The 20,876-nt window shown below is 38.0% G+C and overlaps 1 long non-coding RNA gene across 1 annotated transcript; it reads right to left on the minus strand.

Annotated features, from left to right (window-relative positions):
• Nucleotides 1–201: 201 nt before the first annotated feature.
• On the minus strand, nucleotides 202–15,297 carry LOC124857613. Its single transcript, XR_007035633.1, has 3 exons — nucleotides 15,167–15,297; nucleotides 14,984–15,030; nucleotides 202–308 (listed from the first exon to the last, which is right to left on the minus strand). It is a non-coding gene; the product is annotated as an uncharacterized LOC124857613 (long non-coding RNA).
• Between the last annotated feature and the right edge of the window lie 5,579 nt (nucleotides 15,298–20,876).

A 20,876-nucleotide genomic window follows, 5' to 3' on the forward strand; every position in this document is an offset into this window, starting at 1 on the left:
ACACTAGTAAGGCATTACTTTCATGATTAATAAATCAAGCAAAAAGAACAACTCACCTAATGACTTGAAAGTAGACACCATTCCCAAGCAACTATTAAAACATAATGAAGCACTAACATCAGATTTCAGAGCTTTATGTCAAATGAAATTAATTACAAAGAAAACTGTTAAGATATTTGACGAGACCAACTTATTTCTTGCCTTTTCTTTATTGCAGAAGCTATGAGGAAACAGACCAGGAAACTCAAAGTCATGTGGTCCAGCCTCCATTTACTTAAAGTAATGGGGTAAGCAACCCATTTGCATACCTGCAGAGGTAGAAATAAGTTATTCTCTTTTTCCAGAAAATTCCACAAATAATTGTGCATGTTCTCCTATGTGCAACAATTTTAAACAATCCCCAACATTGGCCTTGGATTTTGAACCTCTTGCCAAGTGCTATTGAAAATAGTATTAGTATCGGATATGTACTGCAAAGTACTGCAAAGTAAAGTTCATTCTGTGTAAATATTGACCTAAGTGGGTCAACAAGCATGTTGCTCATTATCCAGGCCCAATTCTCTGATTCTGACTTTTGTCACTGCCATTGAGTGTTACTTAGACTCGTATTAAAAGGTCACATTCTTCTTCTCTCTAACCTGTTTGAACACTGTCCTTTTCCACCTTATGACTTGACTAAAATGCTGCCTTGAATCAATAATTCAGACTTCCATCGGAAATGCAATACTCTTTGAAATATGTTCATGTGAAAGAAATGTGGAAGGGCATTCTTGCCATCTGGAATGAATGATGTTATGATGCAGCCATGATGAAATTAAACCAGTATGCCACAATGTATACATATTTGGCAGGTCAATGTTGAAAACTCTGCAGTGCTCAGCATTCTTGCCCCTGGCAGTGCCCCAAGGACTTCTGTCCTCTCATGCATAGAGATCTCATTTGCAGATCCTGACCAACCAAATCAGGCTTCACTCTGTAAATTTTATTTCACTCAGCTCAAAGCAAACACTTAAGCTTAATAATATGTAACTGAACAAAATTAAACCTCAAAGTGGACAAAATTGTCTACTTTGTTCATACACATTTCTGTAGGCATTCCTTTTTTCTGTACTTTCTAATTGAACATATCAGCGCAAAACATAAAAATCTGATCACAAAAAAATAAGCAAGGTTTATTGGTTCTCAGTGCAGCCCCAAATCAAATTACTGAAATCATAACTTGGGTCTATCTATGTAAAGTTATTCCTCCTTTACTTTCATGAACTCACACAGAGCATTCTACTTTCCTAATACAGTCTCCACAGACAAAATTGCAAGCGATTTTTAGTTTCTTGAAACAGTATTATCATGGATTCATGACATGACACTTCTAGAAGGATCCCAAGGACTTGGAAGAAAAACAGGTCCACAGTATCATATAATTTACCATAGTTTCAGCGGGCATGAGGTGCTTTTCCAAATGTGCATCCCTTGTTATTCACCACACCCACCTGGACAGGTTGTTGCCACAAAAGCTCAGCCTTAGTGTCTGCTGATCAAACAACACAGTGTTTGAAGTGCCTGTACAGTTGAGCAAACTCCACACATGTAAATTAGCAGTATTGGGGCAGAAAAGGCTTTTTCCTGGGAATACTTCAAAACACAAGTTGCCATTTGGATTGAGTCTAGTGGTTGTCAGTGAGATTTTAAGATATGTTGTACCTCTTAGCATTTTGCTAACTGTACCTTCAGTAAGATAACTTTGGGTCCTAATTAAACCCAGTGGGTAAAGGAAATAAGCCTTGGTTAGAGTATAACTATAAGAGTAAAGTACACATTACATGCTTCTGTAACATTTATTTTTAAGAGCTGTTGGGGGCAGTAATTGTTAATTTTTGCTCTGTTAATGTGGGATTTTTTTTTCCCCTGTCTGAATAAACTTACCGGTACTTAAAAGTTGGACTTTAAATTTTTTTTTTCGGTTTAAAATTATGTTACTGCAAAACATTTTTTTTTTAATTAAGGCTTTTTGCACATCTTTACCAGTTGTGCCAACAATATGTTAATGCCTGTGAGTTTATGTTTTGTGATTAATTAACGGACACGCCTTGTGTAAGAGTGTGTAAGTAAATGAACATAAGATTTAGCAAAAAAGTCCAAAAAACATGATCACCGAATTATTGTCCATGAGTTAATAGCACCAATGCCAAAAATACTTTTTTGTCTCTATAATTCACTTTTTTGCGGTTGTTCTATTTCTACAAAGAAGACGTACTATTGACATGTTCTCGTTTCTGAAGTCTCCATTTAAAAAATAAATGTCTCCTTATATTTGGCTGGTAGTAACAGTATTTCCTGATTAGTATTGTCATTTACTTGATTGTGAGTCGCTTTGCCCTTTGAATCACTGATGTGATCAATAATGCATCCAACCACTGCAAATGTGGATGAAATTCAAGTCGGAACACTAACATCAAGGCAGGCCCAGTTACCACAAGGCATTGAATCATCCACGATAAAAGCTGGATCAGAGAAGGCACGGCAGATAATAGTTACCAACTGGTGCATTAAGAAGCACACTTTGGAAGAGAGTTGAGCTGAAAAACATGGATTACTTTCATCTTTTGGGTCAACGACCTTGTAAGACATCTCATAAGAAAGCAAATTTATCGCCAAGGGAGTCTGCATAGTCCCATTGAGATGAGGGGTGAATATACACTAAAGTTACTTTCTTATTAGGCTAAGGGGGCACAAGCCAGTTAGCTAGCGTCAAGAGGACAGTTCTCATTTAATGAATAAAAAACTAGATATCACATTTGTGCAAGAGGTGTGGTAGCTAAATGTTTTAGCAGCTGAATTTCAAACATTCTTTATAAAGAAAACAAAGAAGAACCACTGTTTTTCATAAATTGATTGGTAACAATGTCAACTGCATCACTGGTATGGAGAAAAACAAACTAAACAAACTAACTAAACAAAATAAATTTATTCCTGTTGTTCTTTTTTACACACAAGCTAGCATTAGCACTGCAGCACAGCTAGCTGCTACACAAAGTTAGAAAAGTAACACTTTAATGCTCCTAGGAGCCATTACATTAAGGGTTGGGGGAACTATTTATTATTTGTTTATTGTGTTTGTTTTAATGTACAAACTATTTAGGGAGGTGTTGTGGTCAGAGGTGTAGCTTTACAGTTACCCACCACGACAAGAGTTCCTCCAGCAATAGGTCATATGGTGCCAGTAGTCTCTAAAGCGGTTGAAAAGCCAAAGCAATATTACCACTGCCACACTGAATGTACAATACATGCCACTTTATTAGTCACACTTGTTCAGTTGCTTGGTAACAAAAATAATACATTAACCAACAACCAACAATCTGGTTTTAGCCATCTAGACCTTGTGAAGGTAACTTGGTGAGCATCAGAACAAGAAAAGATGATTTAACTGACGCTGTGTGATGTTATGGTGTCCATATAAACTAAAATCTGTAAAGAATGTTTTCAGTACCTTTTGAATCTATGTCACGAAAAATTAAGCAGTTCTGAGAACAAAAGGAGTTCCAACCCAGTACTAGCAAGTGGAGTTAATAAGGTGGCCCTTGAGTGTATGTTAGTAATTAGTTGTACAATGTACAAGTGCTGAACCTACTCACGGCCATTCCTGAAAAAGTAATTTTTCTACGCACAAGGGACTTTGTCAGATAAACATTCTGCCTAGAGTGCTGCTAGCACTGAGTGGGTCATTTAACCTTAGGATATAATTACCTTTACTTGAATATAATTAAATATAGAATAAAAAATAACTGACTTTTTGAAGTCTGCTAGTTCCAGTCACATTATGTGCACTTAAACAACTTCAGTGGAGAATTATGTTCTTTATTCAGTTTTTATGACATACAGCTGATGACACATATACCACATTTATTATATGAAAAATGTAGGTTATTAAAAAGAACACATATAAATACTTTTGAGCTATTTATCTGGTCAAGATATTTTTGTCTATAATTTTACAGATTGTAATATTTGTGGATTGTGATAAGGGCTTTGGATCAATACAAAGAAGAACATTGTCTAAGGGGACTGAGTTAAAGTATATCATGAGGTTTGAACACATAACCTACAGGTGATTAATGTAACCATAAAGTCCTTACTACCTTATTCGAATGCATTGTATTACTTAAACTACTTAAAGGTTTTGGAATTTCAGTCATTTTTAACATCTTATTGCATTTGTATTAGTTTGGTTGTTTTCTCAGATAGCATAAAGGAATAGTATGACTTATAAGCTGCAGAACATATACAAATGGGAAATAAAGTAATTTTCATCTATTTCTTGGATAGAACAAGCTTTGGCAAGAAAAAAAAACGTGTAAAACTAATTGCAAATGTTGATGGTCATGTTACTACTTACTGAGTCCCAAAACGTCGTGTTCAAAAGACTGGATTGTTGGACTGATTGTTTATATTAAAAGTTAAATCATCAGTCCAGCATCACCAAAAAGACACACTCAGCCTATTAAAATAAAAGCACAAACCTTTTTTTTTTTTTTTTTTACAGTTTATAGCATACTTTGGAACATGTTTAGTAGAACATGTTTACTTAGACTCAACTGTACCAGTTTTAATATAGAATAAAAATGTGGTTTCTTAATAATCTTTAAACGTCTCTTACTCAGAGTGAGGAGTAGAAAAACCACTAAAAGAAAATCTGTTTCATCAAAATGTCTGTTGTTGTTTTGTGTTCAAATGTAGTTGTGCACCTACACCTCCACACTACTTTTTCAAATTCTTTCGTCTTTAGATATGTGCTCTTACTTTGTTTTTCTTATACTTCTTCTACTACTTAAATGTGCTGCTGTTGAATGGCATCCTCTCTTCCTGCTTTGGGTTTGCTGGCCTGAATGCATTCACACTGGAAGCAAATCCTTTCAGGTTCCAGATTAACTGTGCTGAGACTGGCAGTTGTAACCATGCCAGGGTAGGGTTCTCTGGTCTCTTTCGGGGTCCAGACTGAGTTTACACTGGTGTGATCCACTCCAGAAATCAGACTCTGGCATGGTACAAAGTATTCCAAAGGTTTGGTGTGAAACATTGCTAAAAGACCTATTTACGTCCAAGCTGTAAATCCCCACCTAATGTGTTAACATATTGCTCTAATATTTCAACAAAATGTTATTTCCTCATTATTCCTTCTACTTTGTAAAGTAAACCTGTACAACATAATACTACCACCCATGTACTTTGCAGTTGGGATAGAGTTCTCCCCCAATGTCAGTGCAGGACTTGTTAAGTTTGGAAAAGTATACTTACTTACCATGTCCTAATTTTTTTCTGGTCTGTTTTGAACAAAATCTGTCTCATTCCTGTTTGGTAAAATAGTTGGACATTTTCATGCTTTTTATACTTGCATATATAGCTTCTAGAAATTATACCCAAGGATGAACTAGTGGGGAGGTCCACAATTGGCTTCCTGGTGTCTTGGCTGATTACCTTTGATTTTTTGTCATGATGTCATACAAGGAAGCAGTGTATTTGAGGTTTAGCCTTGACATATGCCTTTAGGTTTTTGTCCAGTTATTAGTCTTACAAAGTCGTGACATCATCTGCGATTTCCAAACTTATTTCAAAGGCATGCAAACTTCTGAAAGTCATTAAAAAAATCTATTTTCCCTAGCTTCTTCTGACTCCTTGTCAGACAGAGACAGTTAAAAAAAAATCTACTGATAGACTCGAGACTTGACTTGAACTGAAATGTTTACAAGTAAAAAATGACTTGTAAACATATATTAATATTAATGCAGTGAAAATAAACATTTATTTATAATTTTGTCTGCTGGTAAACTATGCAACCTTTCAAAAGGTATTATACTCAGCTGTAACCAGTAATTTCTTTTAAATATCTACAAATCGCATTAGTGACAACTGAAAATTTAATTACTGTTCTTTCGCTGTTCATTTACTAACATCCAGAGCTTGACAGCACAACATAACTGCATGGGAAGTGGCAAGATTTACCTAGAATAACTTTGGCATTTTCTGAAATAGATTAGAATACAATTCACAGAATAAATGTGTTCAGTCTGGTTAAGTGGACTGAGAGAGAATTTCAATAAAGAGGACTGAAGGCAATAGATTAAAATACTATCACTTTTATTGTCCCTGGTTATGTTTTATTTATTTTCTTTACAAACAGATCTTATAGACAGTAAAACTACTTGAATTTGCACAATACTCCAAAAGTAGCAGATTAATTGTTAACATGTGAAAAGTGTAAAGAATTCAGTGTGCACCAACCTTGAGGTTGGTGCACACTGTATTCAGTGCAGAGGTGAATACTAGAAATTTATAAAGATATTTTGGTGATGCCTTTTCGCAGGAAGCCATTAATTAATTCAGACAATACAAACTCAACAGGAGGTTTTTTGGACAAAGAGCAGGTAAAAAGCCTCCCTAGAGTTGTCAAACATCTATAATCCAAAATGCAAAATGACCCACTGTTGGCAAACTCCCAGGTACACTCTGAACATATTACCACTTCTGCCAAGACCAGCACAAACACAAAAAGTGGCTGAATAAACAGAAATTGCAATCATCTGACCAAACAAAATCAGTCTTTGGGCTTAGTAGATTGGTTAATGGTTGAACAACAGAGGAGAAATTTCTGCAAACGTTTCAGTAATAGCCAACCATTCCAAGAAACCGACGCAGTTCACGTCTTGTTTTTAGGTGTGGGATAATAATTAATCGCTACAACCTTGACGTTGATGGGACGGACCTGTCCCAGTCCCACTTCCCTGCCTAAATATGTCACAGTGGCCTTGGCAAACTCGCACTTTGCTAGGTTGAGAGTCAAGGAAGCTTGGGCCAAACTGTGAAATACTTGGCGTAAGGTTTGCAAATGATCTTGCCAAGGCTCTGAGTGGTCCACGAGGTGTGTGACCAAAGACCAGCTCAGCAGGACTGAAACCAAGAGATTCCTGAAAAGCCTCTCTAGCAGCAAACACCACAAATGAGACTCCTACAACCCAAGTTTTTTCAGTGTCTAGGCAGTACTTAAGGGTCTGCCTAGACTTAAGGCAGACTTAAGGGTCTGATGCCACCGTTCCAATGCACCCTGTGATTCTGGGTGGTACGCAGAGGAAACAACATGTTTAATACCCAGAGTTTGCACACATGATTGTGAGCAAATATTGTTTTCCACACTTTGTTCCCGGTAGTGGTCCAACACAGTCTACCATAACATGGTCGAATGGCCGATCCATTACCAGAACATGGCATAGTGGAGCACAGGGTATTACTTGATTTGGTTTACCAGCTTTTTGCACACATGACAACTGCGTTTCGCGTTTCATACCAGGCCAGAAAAAGTGCATTAGCAGAAGCTGGTATGTCTTGGTAAAACCTAAGTGACCAGACCACTGGCTTTCATGAGCCAATGATAAAACTCTTTGTCTATGTATAGTTGGAATCACAAACTGTTTAACTTTACTGCAGTCTGAGCTTTCTGCACCTGATGGAGACCATTGACGCATTAAGACACCTTGTTCCAAAATGTAGGCTTGTTTCTCTTTATTAGCTTGTTCAGCACTTACCACGTTCTTCAAACATTTTTGCAATGTTTCATCAGCTTGTTGGGCAGATGACAAATGTTGTCTAGTCAGGGGAATGGATGCTTTCTCCCAGATTGGACTAGGCTCCTCCAGCTCCACCAAACCTGGGAGTAACGAAACAATATTACTTTCAGTTTGTATGTCGCTCTCCCTTGATAACGAAGGCATCAGCAAAGAGTCAGAAATTGGCTGAGTTTTGCGTTTTAAAGCTAAACAATCAGCGATGACATGTCCAGGTTTGTGACAGTAGAAACATTCACCACATCTGAACAGCAGTTTTAACCAGGTGGGTCTGTGGCACAGGGTTAACACGTGGCCTCTTATTAACAATAAAGGTTGACTTATGAGTAAGCACATACTCATCAGCAAGAACAGCAGCAGATGCAAGATGCAGATTCTGTTCATTTAAATATAACATCACACGATCAGAAATGCACTTTTTAAAGTCTTCCAACAGGATCAACTCACGTAATGAGTCATATTTGTTGGCCCTTGACACAGCACACCACTTATCAAAAAGAATGCCTTTCTCTCTGGCAAACTCACCATGTGTTTGTGCAACAACTTTCTTGTGTTGTCAAAACTTTTGTCTATAAGCTTCTGGGACCAACTCATAAGCTTGCAACACAGCAACTTTAACCATTTCATAATTTAAGCTCTCTTTTAATGGAGGTGCTGCCAACATCTCTTGAGCTTCACCAGTTACCAATTTGCACTGTAACAAAAGAGGCCAGGTTTCCCTAGGCCACAGCAAAGCACCAGCAATGCGCTCAAATGCTGCAAATTATGAATCAACCTCAGGTACTAAAGAAATACACTTCCTAGCAACAAATGGAACAGCAGACATGGAGGTGGAACCTGGTGTCTCCGCAGAGGCAGCTCGAGTCTGGGCCTCCAGCTCAAGTTTACAGCTTCATCTGCCTCTATTTCCATCCTCCTGACTTCAAGCTCCAGTTGAGCTCTTCTGTCCTGGGCTTTCTCTGTAGCCTCCATTTTGAGACGTACAAACTACACCTTTAATCGAGCTCCATCCCAGCTCTCTGAGCCAACAGAAGACAGTGGATCATAATGAGGGAGTGTACAAAGTGTTTTTCCCTGCTCACCCACCTCAGCATCCACAACAGAGCCAACTTTAAGCTCCTCCTCAGATAAATCAGTTTGACTTGGCACTGCAGCCTCAAGCAGATGAGGCACTTTAATCACACCAGCTTCCATCAACTTGTCCACAAATAGAACCTGAAGGTCACGTTTAAGAGCCTGTTTTGGGACCCGCAGTTTAAAGTGATCCACAAACTGCAGCAGTTCACACTTGTGGCAGGTATTAATAAGCTCAATAGATGGGGCAGCTAGAAAGTGCTCCAAACTAGAGGGTGACACGGGAGTGGATTTTCTCTCCTGTCCCATCCCGCTCCCACAGAAAAATTGTCCCATCCCAATCCCAGGCCTGCATAACGAAAAAAATCCTGTCCCGTCCCACTCCTGGTAAGGCATTACCTTCACAATTTAGAAACTGTACCTCAATGGTTCACAGCCCTGGTCCTCAGGGACCTCAGGGACCCCTTCCCTGCAAGTTTTAGATGTGTGTCTGCTCCAGCACACTTGATTCAAATTCTGACATGACCTCCTATACAGGCACCAAGAATGGAGGGTCAAATGGGACAAATTTAATACAATAAAATCATCATAAAATAAATAAATGTTGTGAATCTCCCATAAGTGAAGTAAATGTAACATGAAAGAAATGTAACATTAAATGTGCCATTAAATTAAAGGTACCATTTATTTATTTAATACATCATTAGAAACAATAAATGCACCATTATATAATGAAATGGACTATTATGCAATTAAATGTGCCATTGAATAATTAAGTAAAATTTTCAAGACGGCATGACGTAATTAGTGGTACACTTAATATTTAATGATGTATTAAATAAATTGTACATTTAATGGTACATTCAATTTTTTTCTATTTCACAACATATTTAATATCTTCCCTTGATGAAACCTTTCAACGAGGTCCGCGAGGGGACATGGGGAATTTTTTCTCTTTTTGCGTTCCCACGCAATACTTTTTGCATTCTCACGCAATAATCTTTGCGTTATTTCATAATACTTTGTGGGATAGTTTGGGATAGTTTCTAAACCCGATAACTGCAAAAATGAAACAAACACTACACCCGTTTTGAGATTTATTGAGTTTTATTTTGAAATCGGCCTTAAATAAAATTATCTTCAAATCAGACTAAAAGACAGTTTTTATCCACAAGCTGTCAAACAAACTACTGAACTCTGGAAAATAATACTGCACGAAACCACATCTGTGACACTTTGCTTATTGCTGCTGCATGATGTGTACTTTTTTTGTACGCCATTAGTGCTTTTGTTTTTATCGTGATTTGAATGGTTCTTCTTATCATAAGCCTTTAATCGCATTGTTGACTGTGTGTTAACCTGCATATGACAAATAAACCATATCAATGACATATCAGTGCTGTTTGTTTTGTGAGCAATTTGTCATCTGTGCTGCTGTTCCAAAATGCCGAACGCAAAAGTATTGCGTGGGGAGGCAAAAAAAAAAAAAAAATCCTCCATGTCCTCTCGCGGGCTCCGTATCTTTCCCCTCTACTGTGGCAAAGGCTCTTAAATCTTTAGTGCACACGGAGCAGTTTTGTTGGTCAGATGAGACTTGACACATGATGGTACTTTTGGTTTGATGAATGAAGAGATGCAGGGCTGATATAATCCAGAATTTGCCTTACAAGTGTCCCTTAATCACTGGTGAACTTGATTACGACTAAATACATTTCACAAGCAGCAGACTGCGTGTTAACAGCGCTGCATTCAACTCTCCTGAAGCTCGGTAATGTTTGCGACTTTCCTGTCAGCTCTATGAGTTTAATAAATAAGTCCTTACTTCTGACTTTACGTTGCAAATCCAATTTTACCACGTCCAGTTCTCCACCTGCGTTTGCTCCCTCCATCCTGAACGCAGGTGGAAAACATCGAGCAGAAGCACTGTTGGCTTGTGGGTCATGTAGTTTGTTTATAACAAAGTCTCGGTTTTACATTTCCAAGGACAATTGATCCTAGTTTATTTTCCCTCCTATTGCTTAGCTCCTGCTCCCATCTGCTCCCGATCATTTTTTATTCTGTACCGTCCCAATCACGTGATCTTTACTGATGCTGTCTCCCATCCCGCGGGATTCTCATGGGAATTCCGTGACCCGTGGGACTCCCGAAAAAATTTCAGCCTCTGCTCCAAACTGAACATAACTGGCATAGTAGTGAAGTACCGAGAACAAAAAGAAAAATTCTAGACACAAGAATCTTCTTTAACGAGGATCCCGGATGAGCCCCCACTTATGTTACGACCCCAGGCCTCGGGGATCAGGGGGTGGTAACATAAAAATGTGCCCAGACAAAAAAAAAATGAAAAGGGGTGGAGTTTATGAGGATTTATTACAAAGAAAAGGGTTCCACATACAAAACAGCAAATGCTTTACCCAATTAATAATAAAACTTGGGCTAACATAAACAAGCTAGAGGAGGACAAATCCAGCCTCAGCAATTAAAAAATCTAATCAAAACAAGAAAACAATCAGCAAAACTGGACACAGAATTTTCTTATAAAACTGGAACAGTTTGGATTATCTGTTTTTATTTGATTACAATGTATTAAAGTTTATAGTGCATTTCACAAAATAGCTCTAAGTGGATCCAAACACTAAATCAAATTTATTTTGCAGACATAATGTATAAATTGGGCCTTAAGGGTGCTTTCTTTATATTACTGAGCTTTTTTTTTTTTACTTTTTTATGTAAACTTGCTTAATTCTGCAATATTTTTCGTAAAGCTGTCTAAGTGCTGCCCTCTTTGGGTTGAATGGTGGCTACTGCAGTTGAATTTTCCAATTGGTTCAAATGGATTAGCTTGGTACATGTCTGTCTTGTGGGATAGCTTTATGCAGAAACACTCTAGGCAGGATTTCAAACCTAGAAACGTCTAGTTGCAAAGTAGCAGTGCCTGCAACTGCACCACCGTGCAACCCTAGAATAGCCAAATAATTTGCAATTATTTTAAACTGTGAGTTCACTATTTATCTACTGTGTTGGGTAAATTTTTGACCCAATAGCTTTTTAAAGCTACCCAAAGTACGACCAAACTACTCTTACCCAGGTGTTGTTAAAAAACACTAGCATTTTTTAGTGTTAAATATTTAACCATTTAGGAACAGTGAAAGTGTTGTAAAAACTCTTAACTAAATAAGCTTTAAGTGTTTGCTGTGTGGCAAAAATTTAATGAGCAGAACCTTGATGGCATGTAAAATGGCATTTTTTGTTTTTATACTCAAGAGTTACATAGGAAAAGGTGACATTAAAGAGGCCAATTACAATAACATCTTTTAAAATCGGAAGTCCCTTTCACCCTATGTCTCAGCATGTATCCCAAAAAAATAGCTCACTATAACTATGAATGCTAAAGGGGCTTGAGGATCATTTTCAATGTATTTTACAAATTTTCACATGGTTAAGCACAGTTAGTTCCAGGGCATTGTTGGCAAACATAAAAGTCACATTTTGGAAGGGGCTTTTTTAGAGTTTTTTCTTTCATTATGCTGAGTCAAGAGCATTTGATAGGACATAAAGTGACAAGCGTGTTTGCCACAATGACACCACCTAAGTGTCTGAGGGATTCATGGCAGACAAGACAAGCTGAAAGGTGCCTGAAGCCCGAACTAAAACTGTTCAGTGGAAATCAACACTGTCAGATGTCATTCACATAAAGACGAAACAATGTAGAGACACCTGGGTCACCCGAACTGTCTTAGACTTCAAGAGCAAAGTATAACATGTACTTTAAAAAGTTGATAAGTAGTGTTAGACAGCAGCTGAATAAATAAACAGACAACAAACAAGAACACCTGTATTAAAGAGAATCTAAAATTAGATGCTAAAAATAAAAGATTGACATTTTGGAGGAGATCACTGTTTGACCAGTGATTGCTATGAGTAATGAGAGAGACGCAACAGATGTCACAGTCGTTTATATTTTCATTAAAAATTGAATGATGTTTCCTGTTTTTGGTTTAATGGAACACAACCGCAAGTAATTCAGTTATTTCTGCAAACACAGTACCTCTGTCCACAATATCTCCTAATTTGGAGTATACATCCAACCAAATTTATTGCATAAATAAAACTGTAGTCTGTATTCTGTTTGGGGGCTTTTTTCATTTACCTAATACCTGCAGGAATAAAATAAAAACTTTTACCTGAATCAGAATGAACAAGTAGTTCCCTTTTGCAATTATATGTTTCTTGATATCTCACAGTGACAGTATATTCTATGCAGAATTTGAATATTTTAAAATTCAGCACCCTCATCTCAGACCTAAGCAAAAAGAGACAAAACACAGCCCTGAGTCAACCTGGAGCCAGATTGCAAGTCACTGAACTCCTGGGCACAGTAACTTAAATACTTGCCCAGACTTGGTACTAACATACACTTTTGATTATTTGGTCATAAGCAGACAGCTTTTAGAAGGTGTGTTCCCAGCTGGCAACTCAATACATCCCAAGTATTTGGGTCTCAGTTACCCAGACTACAGAAATATAAAGATGAAACCCTGTCACATAGCTAAGCAACGAACACAAGCTGATGTTTTTGTAATACAACCTATTCATTCAGTCACTCAATATAGCTGGGGTACATGACACATGTTTTTCTTCCTAACCCTTAGGTCTGTCGCAAGGTCATGCAGTCACATGAAGAACATGTAATTCATTGATGAGCTAATATCTATGGCACTCCACACCAAACTAATGCAAGAATGTCATGCATGACTCTAAAAGCCCATATGCTTAATTTTAATCAGCAGTGAGCAAAGTTCAAGTTCCTGGTGACATAATAGCAGGGGAGAGATTGTGTTGGTTGTATGGCAAGCCCAATTATTATATAACAATTCTTTTGTGTGTATTTATTCCATATCCTAACCTAAATGTCAGGTGTCATTTTCACCTGCTAGACCACATCTGATAGAATTTAATAAACACAATTAAATACACCACAAGGCACAATCAGACTAAAAAAATAAGCGCTAATAGTTTCTCAACAAGAGTTCAAACATGTTCAGACCAATAGGGTAAGAGTGTGTGCATCTAATTATATAATAAAATGGGGAAATAACATTTTGCAAGATACATAAAGCTGCTCAAACAGAAATTATTAGAAATTATAACCTCTGATCAAACCAAAGTTACTATAGCTCAGCCTCCTAGTAAAAGACCATTGATTAGAGTCACATAACTAAATTTCCTTACGGTAAACACTATGTGTATAATGAATAATTACTTTATTACTTAATTATAGTTAAATATAGTAAATGTCCTGCACTTGCATAGCACTTTATCAGGTCTGAGGACCCCAAAGCGGTCCTCAGGACACAACAATCAGTCATCCACCCTTTCAGAAATTGACAATCTGTCAATGCCACCATCAGCAGGCAAGGCGGTGCAGTGTCTTGCCCAAGGACACAGCAACTGATTAGGAGGGAGCAGGGATTCGACTCATCAACCCACCAGTTGCAGGAAGAACCCCTACCACCGCCGCCACTGTTGCCCCACATCAGTGAAATCTTTGGGTGAACATGCAGGCACAAGTTGAGGCATGGTCTTTACAACATGTACTGTGGCAGATGACTCCCTTTCAAAAAAACTCAGTCATCTAATGACTAAAACCACAAAGGTATGAAATGGCTGAAATCTCACATGCTTGACCTCTACTCTCAGACGCTCATTTAATCAATTATTCAGCTATTACTGGAACCAGTTTCCAACCATCAGTATTTATAAGTCATCCAATGGCAGAATTATTGGGTTTGTGTTTTACAACATTTTATTCAGGTACCTCTAATTTCTCTAATACATAAAATACAGAAGACTAAAAAAGCAAACTAAGTGATATAGCCATCACTGTGTTGACAACCTTGCTTGGTAAAGCATAAGTTTAATAGGAAATGTAGGACTAGACATATCAGTATCTGATCTGCTGAATGCTTAGCAGCTCAGATATGATATGTCAGCCTATGTTACACTAAAGTACCATATGGTCAAATACATTTATTAATAACATTTTTCCCCACATATTTAACATGAAAAGGCAGCATTTTGTGTTTAGACACATTTTTGAAGGAATTACAAATATGTTAATTAGGGTTTATTAGTTAACTGTGTAATTTATTATTTTTATAAAAGTGAGCCACTGTGGTCTTGATGCAGTAATACGCTGACCAACTGAGAAGCAAACATATTTTCCAATGCTGCAAGCATCTTCATCTGTATTCAAGTCTGGCTTCAAACTCTGTGCTCCCACATAGGATATTTCTTACCTGGTAGGTGGTAGCTTTCATTACGTTTCCTCACAGCAAAGTTGGACCTAAAGTCAATATATAAGCAGATATTTGCACAAGCATCAGAACAAAAAAGCACAATTAGATCAAACCCATTTTGTTAATACAGTATTCTGCCGCCATAACGTAACACGTATAAAAAACACTCTTTGCACCTGATACCTTCTCTCCACATCACATTTAAGTCAGAGATGAATTCTAATGATTTTTCCTGGCCTCTAAAGTCACAAGATGCCAATCTGATGAGATCTAATGTTTTCTGTGGGAAGCAAGTCTAATCCTCAGAGATCCTGTCCCACAATCCAAAAAGCTCAATGTGTCTGCATGTCCCACTACCAGGAAGGGCTAAAGTCCATGCCCTCATTTGTCATTGCTACATGCTAGTTAATACCTCATGAAGCTTTACACATATTGTCACATTAGAACCTAAAACTTCAATATATTTTATTGGTATTTTATGTGATTCCCCATAGTATAGCATGTAGTTATATAGTAAAACGAAAAGTAACAAAAAAAGCTATTTGTTGTTTATTTGTTTCGGGCATAGTGTTAGAAAGTTTTTTGACACACATGCAGAGACTTTCAGGAGACCAGCGAATCTTTAAACAATTTATTAAGAGAGGTAGCTTGTGCAAGATCTGGAGTGAGCTTTGGAGCCTCGGTCGGGCACGACACTGAGGGAAGGAGGAGAGAATGGTGAGTGAAGAGCAGGTTGTGAAGTTAATGCTGCATTCGATAGTTTGCTTATTGGAGGGGATGGTGATCCAGGCCAGGAGGAGGTAACTGAATCCAGGGTGGCTGCCAGTGTGCTGGAAGTGAGGAGCGGTTAGTTGGAGGGTGGACAGAGTTTTCAGGAGGAGCGAGGAGCCTTGGTGATCAGGACGTGGGCTTAGAGACCCAGTAATTCTTTGAGGCAGGGAGCGTGAGTTCTGGAGGTTTGCTTCGAGTAGGAGCTGGAAGTCTCTGGAAGGTAATCTTCAAACGAAGAAGAGAGGTTGAGGTTAGATCCGCCAGTGGAATGATCGTAAACTTGCTCACAGAGGCCTAGAGGTACCACTAAGGTTGACACTCAGGCATCGAATGTCCAGCAACAAGTTCCTTTAAAGCTCAAATGATGAGCCTGATGATTTCCAGATGACGGCTGCAGCTTCTCATCTCCGCCCACCAACTGAACCTGCTCCGTATCCCTCCCAGTTGATGGGGTACTGCTACCCTTGGCCCGACGACAGGAGTCGAAGATCCGCAGAACTGTATAAGCAGGATGGCCATCAATTTTCCAGGTGGGTGGAGGGGCCTTAGAAGGAGGGCACACTACAAATACCGCTATTCTTCGAAGACCTCAGAGGTTTGAGCATTAGTGAAAAAAACTCTTTCATGAAGACAGAGGAACACAGCAGACAGGTCAGAGATAAAGTTGTGGAGAAGTTTAAAGTAGGGTTAGGTAAAAAAACAACATCTCAGGAGTAAATCACAGAAAGGGAACATGCCAAGATTGCCAATGTCTAACAGGTGGGGTAAGGAGATATTTAAGTTTTTATGATTTGGGGTTGTTTGGTTTTTGGTTTTGGGTTTTTTCTTATGTTTTTCACAGTTAAGGTTTTGACTCGTTCTTTTGTTTATTATTATTATTTATTATTTTTCTTAGATTTTGAATCATGCTTCTGTTTATTATTTTTCTGGTTATGTTTTAGTCTTGTTCGTGTTTTGTCAAGTTTGGTTTTGTTTGTATGTTAGAGTCTCTGTTTTTGCCGCAGCCACGTTTTGTTCTGTCTGTCAGTTAAGTTTATTCGGTTCACCTTCTCCAAGTTAATCTGTCTCCTTGCTCCACCTGGTTTTCACCCCTATGTAAAATAAACATAAGAAAGCTTACTGCTGTAGGGAGGCTTTTATTCAGTTGTTACATGGAAGATGGTCAGACTTCATGGGAAGATGGATGGCGCTAAATACAGAATGACCCAGGAAGAAACCTGTTGGGTGCTAGAGCTGTGCAATTTATTGTGAATATATCGTCATCACAATAGCAGTGTGTGTAATATTGCAAATGAACTGTTTGCAGTGCAATATTTTTTTGGCTAATATATTCCAAGTGTTGAACTTAGCCAGTTGGACAGAGTCTCATGGCAACAGATGCTCACACTGGACACAAATGACATTGCCCAAAATGCTAAAGGTCACAGAGTGATAGAACCACAAATAAGAAAGAGGGGAAAGATGAAATTAGGCTTATATCAGAACTGATATTGTTATTGCAACATTGTCTAATATCAATTTTCTAATATTGTATTGGAGGCAGAACAAAATATGAGACTAGGATGGAAGTAAACCATGACCGTAAACATCCAGCCAAAGCTACAATAGAAACACTTGGATCAAAGCTTATTTATGTGTTGGAATGGTCTAGTCAAAGTCCAGAACCGCATCCCACTAACAATATGAGGCATGACTTTAAATTGCTTTTAGCAGACACCTTCCCTTCAGTCTGACACATCTTAGGCTATTTCACAAAAAAGAATGGGAAAGACGATTACAGTCTCTAGATGTGCAAAGTTGGTAGAGACAAGGCATTGTGTTTGTCACTTATCACATAAAATCCCCATAGAATCTATTAAAGTTCGTGGCTGTAACCTGGCAGTGTGCTCTGTGAAGAGCCGAGAGGTTTGTTACATATACAATAACTGTACTTTGTTGGTGTTAGGAAGACATTAATGGGCAAAAATTCAAATGTATCTTATCAGTGAAATATGCAACATAAAGTTAGCCCATAATTATTGCTAAGCTGTTGGTCAATTTAGAAGAATTCAATCCAGTTAGCACAAATTAAGCAGATGATCATGAAAAAAATTACTTTCATGCTCTTTAAGAACTTACAGAAAACATCATGAAATTCTACCTTCAGAAGTGAAAATATGAAAACAGGTACATCATATTTCTCATGCAAACACTGCTCTGCCAGCTGTAACAGAAAAGTAAGGCTGACATGTTTGCTTTGCCTATGTTCTAATAAATCCTGACAACTTCCTTCCTCTTCTGCTATGAGTTAAATCGTGTTCTAATGAGAGCAATGTTTTGGAAAGCTGGAAATGGCTCGATGAATATTTTAAAAGTGTTGTAGCTCCAGCAACTATTTACTGAGGCTTAGTTGCACTCTAGTTCATAAAAAAGAGACTGTGTGTTGTAGGGAGGGGATTTGTGTTGCTCAGTGTGCAGTTAGGGCGTGTCACCTGTCAACCTTAAATGTGTTAAATTCCTCTGCGTTAGTCTTTGAAAGACAGATCTGGGATTAGAGAATCAGGATGGTATCACCGGGTAATCCAGCTTGTGTCTCTGGCTGAGGTCAAGCGTGTCAGTGTCTGCTGCTAAATGCGGCCCCAAACGGCGCACCACAGATCACCACAAGGAGTCCGGTGTGATAAGCTTCTCACCAGTCCTGACAAGCTGTGTTTGTGAGTCAAGACACAGACACATGCCTTACAGCTTGGTCCACCTGTCGATATACAGCTTTCCTTAACCACTACATGCTGTATACTACACTAGTCTTCACATTTCAAGCCCAACCTTGGGTACTTCTTGAAACCTAAATGTATGTTTAAATCCCAAAGGTTATTAAAAATTAACAACCTGTAATCCGTCCCTGAGTTTTTGAGGTCAAATGTCCAAGCTGCTTTGTCTGTGCATGTAGAGATTTAAAAAAACAAAAAAACAGTCCGTCTTCACAGCATCAGAAAAATAAAGAAAATTAATTTTAGCCAGGCTCAGGAGATATAGTGTCTCTGCACCATCTCGTAAGAAATATAGCCCTTCTGACATCAACCTGAAGCCTTTTTACAAGGACCGTATAGATAAGGATCGGTGAACTACAGTATCTTGATTTTCAACTCCCATTGCAGTTGCCATTAACCCAGCCCAATCAATACTTTCAATCCTGCAGCACTGTATGCAATGCAGAGACTAAGCAACATGCTGACCTGAGGAGACAGAGGCCGTGTCCACCCAGGTCAATAGTGAGGCTGAAATCCTTTCTTAAGGTCATAAAAGCAGCTCTGGGGAAATTTTATTTCAAGTAACAGTGTATGTACAGCTGCACAGTTCACTGTGTACTCTTTTAAGTGATAATTAAACCCTGTGTTGTTCAAAAATGCATTTCATTTTGTTATCCCAAGATGAAAGATCTGCTTAAGTGCAATGGAAACTAAATGAATAACTAAAATATTTTTCAAATATTTAAAGGGGTCTAAATGCAGGGCTTGACAGGGTACCAAGCGTGGTCTCATAAGAGAATATATTATAGAAATGTTTTTCTTCAAAACGGTATAGAGTAAAAGCCATTATTTAAAAAAAATACAAAAATAGAAAGCCCCATCACACTGCGAAAGTACTCGGCACCCTTGAACTGGTCAAGCTCTTGCCACATTTCAAGCTTCAAACATATAGATATAAAATAAAAAATTTTGGTGAAGAATCAACAACAAGTGGGACACAATCGTGAAGTTCCTCATCATGTACATTTCACTAATTCAACCATCCAACTATACAAGAAACCAATCAAGCAACAGCTAACAATTACATAATAAAACAACAATTAACAAGTGATACCCCTAACCTGTAATCCGACCAAAGAACAATTAGAAACCAATCAACCAGTATTAGATGCCTACTCATTAATAAGCAATTTGTTAGCAACCAACCCAAAACTATATAGTTTGATAATCTCAAAATGCATTTTAAATTCCTAAAATCAACCAACAAACTAACCAGCCAATCAAGTTGTTGCTTTGTATATAGAAACATCTAAGTGACATGACTGGATTACCGGTCTATGGTCAAGATGTGCAGGTCTTAACCGTGTACACTAATCTGTCAAAATAAGTCGTCTGATCCTAAAACCAACTAAACAACAATTCAGAATAGTAAATGCTTTGTAGTCTACACATGAATAAAGGATTCAAGGATTTAATATCATGAAGTTGCAATTAAAGAGGTACTAGAGGGATGTTTCTTCAGCATGATTTGTGTTTTTGTGTGAAGCAAAATGATGAGTCATTAGTATGTTTTTTGAAGAAAATTGCCAACTCTCCTTTCTCAAGGAAAATAACTTAGCATCATCCGTCTATAATTAGATAATTAAATACCCGGTGTCTTAAACAAAAGGATGGCTTTCTGCCCTACTTACAAGGCCACAGATAATCCATATCAACTAACTCCAACTTCCTTGGCTTTAAATTACATTTAGATGATAGACTGGTGGAGTACTCACTTGTCCACTCCATCATTCTCCCCGCGAAACAATCTAAACAGAAGTAGCTTTGCTGGGTCATTGTGAATCCAGTGTGTTAATGTGGCCTGTGAAATGCAAGGCCACATCTTAATCTCTTACCTCATTAGGCTGTATAATGTGCAATGAAATCCTCATTTCAGGCACATAAGTGGAAGGTTCAGTCTAAAGTTACTGACAGTGGTGGAGATACCCAAATCCCACACGGGCAGCAGAGTTACTGTTGCTGGGAAAAAAACACAAAAACAGGTGGGATCATAATTTTATTAAGGTTCAGTATGAACTGTTGGAAAATGTATAATATTCAGCCAGGAGATTTCCAAATCTGTTTACGATGGCATTGTACACAAAACTGACATTCAATATAATAAAAAGGTTTAAATTTATCATGCATTTTCTCTTACCAACACAGGGTTAAAATTATATATAGAGGCTCAGATACATACATACACTGCCACTGATATTTTGTTAGATGTATCTTAGTAAGTTGCACATTAAATACATGCCTTTTAGAGACACCACACAGCTTCTGGCATTGTTCTGGCTGGATATTTGACCACTCTCTCAGAATTGGTGGGGCTCATTGAAATCAGTTGGTTT

This window comes from Girardinichthys multiradiatus, chromosome 21 (genome assembly GCF_021462225.1).
Source record: "Girardinichthys multiradiatus isolate DD_20200921_A chromosome 21, DD_fGirMul_XY1, whole genome shotgun sequence".
NCBI classification, from domain to species: Eukaryota; Metazoa; Chordata; class Actinopteri; order Cyprinodontiformes; family Goodeidae; genus Girardinichthys; species Girardinichthys multiradiatus.